Raw genomic sequence first — 6,000 nt, forward strand, 5'->3', positions numbered from 1 at the left:
AATAAGATGAAAAGAAAATCGATATAATGAAGAATCAGAGACATGAAAGGAAGTGCCCTCCATGTTCCCTCTTCTATGCCTACTCTGTTTCCTCCTTTAATTAGATCTGACTTCCCTCCAGCATTAGCACTCAAGATAATTATTAAATAGCCAAAATTGGTATTTTAATTTTGTTTGATTAATTAAGACTATTGCCCATCCCGCGGGTAGCACATCCAAGTTTAACTTCATCATTAGACATCACAGTTAAATCCAGACCTCCCTCTGGGATTGGATAGAACACAGATTTTACAGTATGGTGCAGAAATAATTTTGCAAAAATATATCCATTGAAACTCTTTCTGTTGGTCTTCTGTCTAAGCTCCACCCCACAGTTACCTGGCAACAGCCAGGTATGCTCTTCCCACCACAGTTACCTGGCAACAGCTAGGTAGGCCTTTTCCACTATAAAAGGGGCTGCTTGCCCCCTTCTCTCCCTCTCTTACTCTTGCCTCTTGCCCTCTTGTGCCTTCTCTCTCCCCATACCTTCTCCCCTCCCCCTCTCTGCCTTTCTCTGCCTCTATTACCCTCTTAACCCCCCTCCCCATGCCCTGAATGAACTCTATTCTATACTATATAGACACGTGGCTGGTCCCTTAAGGGGAAGGGATGCCTTGGCATGGGCCTGCTGAGGCACCCTCTTCCCCCACACCTCACCACACCCCATACAACATATATTAAAATACCTCTTCATCTTTTTATAATCACAACAGTTTCTATTATCTTTAAACACAGGAATAATTGTGAATAGTTTAACAATGATTTTTACCATAGCTTTTGGTTTATTTTTGCTTTAGAATTGCAAAGGCGCACTATTTTGTATATCACAGAGATTAAATAGGCATGTGTGGGCTGGTCCAGGGAGTGAATTGTCTTTTGTAGTACTCTTGCATAAGGAAAACAAACTCTGGGTCCAAATACATATTCTTCAGCAGACTGTCGGTTTACAGCTCTCAGCATGAAGTGGAGGCCATCAATATGTTATTCACAAGCCACTTTGCTGGCTGAGTCATTAAGGAAGCATTGTGTATTACATTCAGGATGCTGGATTGGTCACTTGAATCCCAGCGGTTCCCTCCTCTTACCACTTGCCCACTGAGGGACTCATAATAACGAGGAATAGAGAAAGACTGGATAAAATAAATCCACGCAACGTGCAGTATGCCACCCTCGAGTCAACAACAAACACAAGCAGCCTCACACTAGGATCCTTGGCTGTAGCCTCCGGGCTTCCTAAAATACACTGTGAAAGTCCCATAACGATGGAATTTCATAAGGAAGTATTCTCAGAATAGTCTCATCATCAGTTGACACACAACTGTCACTATTTAAAATATAATCAGATTATATGATGGTAGACAAGATGGAGATGTCAATTCTTCCTACATGGAATTATTCCCACTATCACCAACACCAAGGAAGTTTTCTTTGAAATTGGCAGCCAATGATCTAAAGGAAATTTCTAGGCAATAGGACTGTTCTGGAAAAACAAACCCACAAACAAGACATCAGAAATGTGAACAGGCAAACACAGACACACACACACACACACACACACACACACACACACACATATATCCTGAGCTAGCAATGGGACTTTATAATGAGGTTTAAAAAAAAGAAATGTGAACAGGAAGGATCCACTCCAGTGGAGTAGGCAACTACGAAAAATAGCTTTGAGACACTATGCTGAAAAGTTAGCCAGCCTGGAAGCACAGGCCTATAATCCAGGTACATCAAAGTTAGGAAGATCACAAGTTCAAGACCAGCCTGGGCAAGGTAGCAAGATCTTATCAAAACAAAACAAATGAAAGAAAAAACACTACATATACACATACACATACACATACACACACACACACACACACACACACACATACACATATACTACACATATATTATAGGGCTCACAGGTGGAACAGCATATGTTGAAAGGCTCAGGTTCAATCCCAGTACCGTACACAAAGAGATGAAGAATTTAAAGTTAATAGTTTCTCTCATTAGGTTCCAACAAAGACTTCAGGACAAGGGATTTGCCCATCAGTTTTGTGTTTTATAAAAGACTCACTGTAAGCGGTGGTGGCACATGCTTTTTAATCCCCTAGCATGAGGGGTAGGCACTTACTCTGTGAGTTCTGAGGCCAGCCTGGTCTACAAAGTGAGTTCATGGATAGCCAGGGCTACACAGAAAAAAAACCCTGCCTTGACCCCCGCACCCCTCTGGAAAAAAAAAAAAGAAAGAAAGAAAAAAGAAAAAAAGAAAAAAAACAGATTCATTGTAATGTTGTAATGTTACCTTATTGGAGCTAGGTGCTACTTCAAAGGACACATGAGCACAAAATCTCTGAAAAACGAATGTTTTCTGAGTGTTCCTCACCATGATCCTCATGTGAGGCTCAGCACTGGCCTCATGCTACACTGTCTATTTACAACTAAAATGCCTTTCTCTGTCTGGGAGAAATCTGAGTCCTTTTGCCATGGCTTTAGGAGTAAATGTGCACCATTTTATTAAAAAGAAAATTTCTCTCTCTCTCTCTCTCCTCTCTCTCTCTCTCTCTCTCTCTCTCTCTCTCTCTCTCTCTCTCTCCCTTTCTCTCTCTCCCTCTCCCTTTCTCTCTCTCTTTCCCTCTCTCCCTCTCTCCCCCTCTCCCTCTTTACCTCTCTCCCTCCCTCCTTCCTGCCTCCCCTCCCTCCCTCCCTCCCTCTCTCCCTCTCCCTCCCGCCCCAGTGTAATTTGATTGGAGCATAATAAAGGCTGAGAGTCTGCCTATCCTCTGCATCCACATGTGACAAGTTGTCTAGCAGAATCTTCCTCCTGGGATTCAGTCTAAGACCACACTCACCTGGCCAGATTAGTTTTACAAAACATTCACCTTTAATAAAAATAATCAAAACAGTCCAGAAAGAAGCAATCAGGCAAGCACATGCGGAATTAAGGGAACCGAGTCTGTCACCTTCCACCAGAAAATACCAGAGGAAACTGATTCCAGGTAAGAGAGAGAGCACCACAGCCCTGCTCATAGAACAGGAAACAAATGTGCACAGCCAAGATGTCACAGCGGCACTGCCTGTGTGCATCTAATCTAGAGAAGCCAACCAGGATGCTAGAAGCCAGAAAGAAAACACTCCTCAGTGGGCCAGTAGGTCACGGCGTGGCTCTTACGGGCCCTGTTGGTAAACACCACTTTGGTGAACTTTTGGTCACTTTTGGTGACTCTGGCCAGGACAGCAAAGTAATAGGACTCACAATACACAGCTGCTCAGTCCCGCCCACTGCCTGCCCTGCCCCCGCACCCGCACCCACCCTCCACCCAGGAGAGTTCAGGATTACATGGGAAATGAATCCACCATCTAAGACCATCAGAGTTTTGGCAGCTATAATCTGAAGCAAACGCTGGGCAAATTTCACTGGAGATGCAAGCCAAAACTATTTTACACTATATTCTTGTATGGAAAGAAACATCGCTATTTATTTCTACAGTGTTTTTCTTTTTTAATTTGTTCTGAAAAACTTTATTTTATCCCACTTACCACTAGGTTAGGAAGACTCTTAGATAGCAACCACCCCTGTGTTAAATCCAAAGCCCTCAGATGCTAAAATAAAAATGGTGATTCCAATGTGGCTGAGAGTCCAGGAGTCTGAGTTTCTCCTACAGAGGCAGAGAGAATTACAACCCCCACCCCCACCCCAGTGTTCTGCTAGCTGTACATTACTTCTATGGACCTCAAAACTTCAGTCTGCCCCTATTCCTTGGGAAGGATCTGCTACCAAGAACATGCACACTCCTCTGTGTGATACAATATTATTTGTTTTCCAGTTGTGTTTTAATGGCTGTGCCTTCCACCGTGTCTAAGACAAAATCTCTGACAACCCCATAATGGCAGCTCTAGAGAGAGCAGCGTTCTGATGTGTCTGGAGGTGGGGCACTCAGGAAAGATGCAAAGGGGGAGGGGGTCATGGTTAAGTTCTCTTGGAGGGTGACATATCCCCAGAGAAGATGCAGCAAGTGTCAGGGAATGCAGAGGGAGACTGACCGAGAACCCACCAGGCTCAGGTAGCTCTCCATCTCCGTCCTAGCTTTGTGTTATGAGTCTGTGTTTTGATGACCAGTTCCATACCAACATCACTTCTTGACCTTAAGGGCTGGTTTCCAGCTCTAATTAGAGTCAGGGAAGGGATTGTACTGAATCTGCCTGCCCATCTTTCTCAGGAACCCTGCATAGCTTTTAAATGCCAATGCAAATGTCCCCAGATTCTAATCAGTTTATCTTATTTAGCTGACCGACAAAACTGTTTACTTATGGAGTAAGCAAAGCTTTTATATTTCAAGCATCCAGCCCGGACGTATTCCCTCCTTTTTTAAGGATGGGATGAAACAGTGATGTCTTGGAGGTTAAACAGGAATAATATGTAATACGGTGAGAAAAGCAACAAAAACAAACACATGAGGGAGAGACTTATTCAAATGAGTTGGAGTAGATTACAATGGACCCAGGAGCTGTGTTACTAGACCTTATTAGAAAACCTCGAATCTCAAAGGCACATAATAATCTTTGAGGACTTACAACAACAGAAATGCTACTAAAGTTATCTTTAATGAGAATATGCTGCCTGCTTTTCTTTTTAAGTAGGTGGATACCTCCTCAAAATATTACTCCTTCACGAAGTCTAAACCCATCTGTGTGGCTTAAAATTCACCGAAGATTTTCTAATGCTTTCCGGTACAATAGTAACACAATATATACTGAAATCTACCTCCGCATACCAGTTGTCTAGGCAACTCTGAGACTATCTAAAACATCACCAGAGCAAAGGGGAAGGTAGACTGCCAGAGGAGAGACTGTACTAATTGCATTTGTTTTGTAAGTCAGAAACACAGAATGCCTTCTTGTTGTGTTTTCCGCGCGCGCGCGCGCGCGCGCACACACACACACACACACACAGAGAACCAGCATGGGTCCCCGGGCGTCGCTCTAGGCTCGCAGCAGCCCCCTCCCTGTCCCTGTAGCCTGAAGCTACTACACCCTCTGTCCGGGTGGTTCCTCCCCTCAAGCCCCAGTTCCGCAGCAGCAGTCAAGTCACCTACCCTGCCAGGGATGCGGGACCTATAGGGGATGGCTGGCGGCTGCTCCGATGTCCAGGCTCCTAGGACTGCCCTAAAGATGAGTTCGAGTAGGCAGGGTGCTCTAGGCAGGGTGCTCTTTACTTCCCAGGGCGAGCGCGGAACCCCATTCGCCGCCGGGCCTGGTGTTGCTCTCAGAGGAAGCCCCGGTCGCCGCAGAGCCACAGCTGCATGCAGAGTTGGGGGGACTCCCCCGGCCGTCGCTGTCTCTCTCTCTCTCTCTAGTCCTCTCCGCAACCTTGGTGGCCCCGCGGTCCCGTGATTCCCTCCCCGGTCCCACCGGCTTTCTCTCACCAGGGCTGAGTTGCCACATGCACTTGAGAAATCCTAGCAGTTGCGCAAAGAGTCAAGAAGTTAGAAAGAGTGATTGTGTGTGAATGTGTAAATATACAGTACAAGAGGCTGGAACAACTGAGTGGGGCCAGCCCGCAGACGCAGCCGGGTTTCGGGTTTCAGTTGGCAGCTGGCGGCTTCAGAGGACCCAGGCAGCACTGGTGGGGTGGCGGGAGCCCCGCCCTGCGCGCCAGCCTCACCTCCAGAGCAATGCTGGCCTGGGCGGCAGCCCCATCAGACACCACCGCCTGGGCCCTCTGCAGTTGGCTGCTTTCATTTCAGCGCAAAAGCAGCACGCTGGTCGCAGAGCAGTGCCTCCTGTGAGAGGATGTAAGGAACCCGAGGCCCCCAGTCTTGTGTTCCTTCACCAAGCCCCACACAATGGTTATACGCGCTCCCACCGTCTCTGAGAATCTTATTTCTCCAGTTTAAGCTTTATTCCTAAATACATATTTAGATGAGTGTCCTCTAGTCGGGTGTTTAGAGAAATGTTAAGTGTAATAAA

At 46.0% G+C, this 6,000-nt stretch overlaps 1 protein-coding gene across 1 annotated transcript in view; it reads right to left on the bottom strand.

Moving 5' to 3' along the window:
* The window catches only part of Arhgap24 (Rho GTPase activating protein 24), a 413,886-nt gene extending 408,283 nt beyond the window's left edge, over positions 1-5,603 (bottom strand). Inside the window, exon 1 of the mRNA XM_052198149.1 lies at positions 5,127-5,603. The gene's annotated coding sequence lies outside the window, so the exon portion shown is untranslated. The remainder of the gene's footprint in view (positions 1-5,126) is intronic.
* Positions 5,604-6,000: the final 397 nt, after the last annotated feature.

The sequence above is a fragment of the Apodemus sylvaticus genome, chromosome 11, assembly GCF_947179515.1.
Source record: "Apodemus sylvaticus chromosome 11, mApoSyl1.1, whole genome shotgun sequence".
Lineage (NCBI taxonomy): Eukaryota > Metazoa > Chordata > Mammalia > Rodentia > Muridae > Apodemus > Apodemus sylvaticus.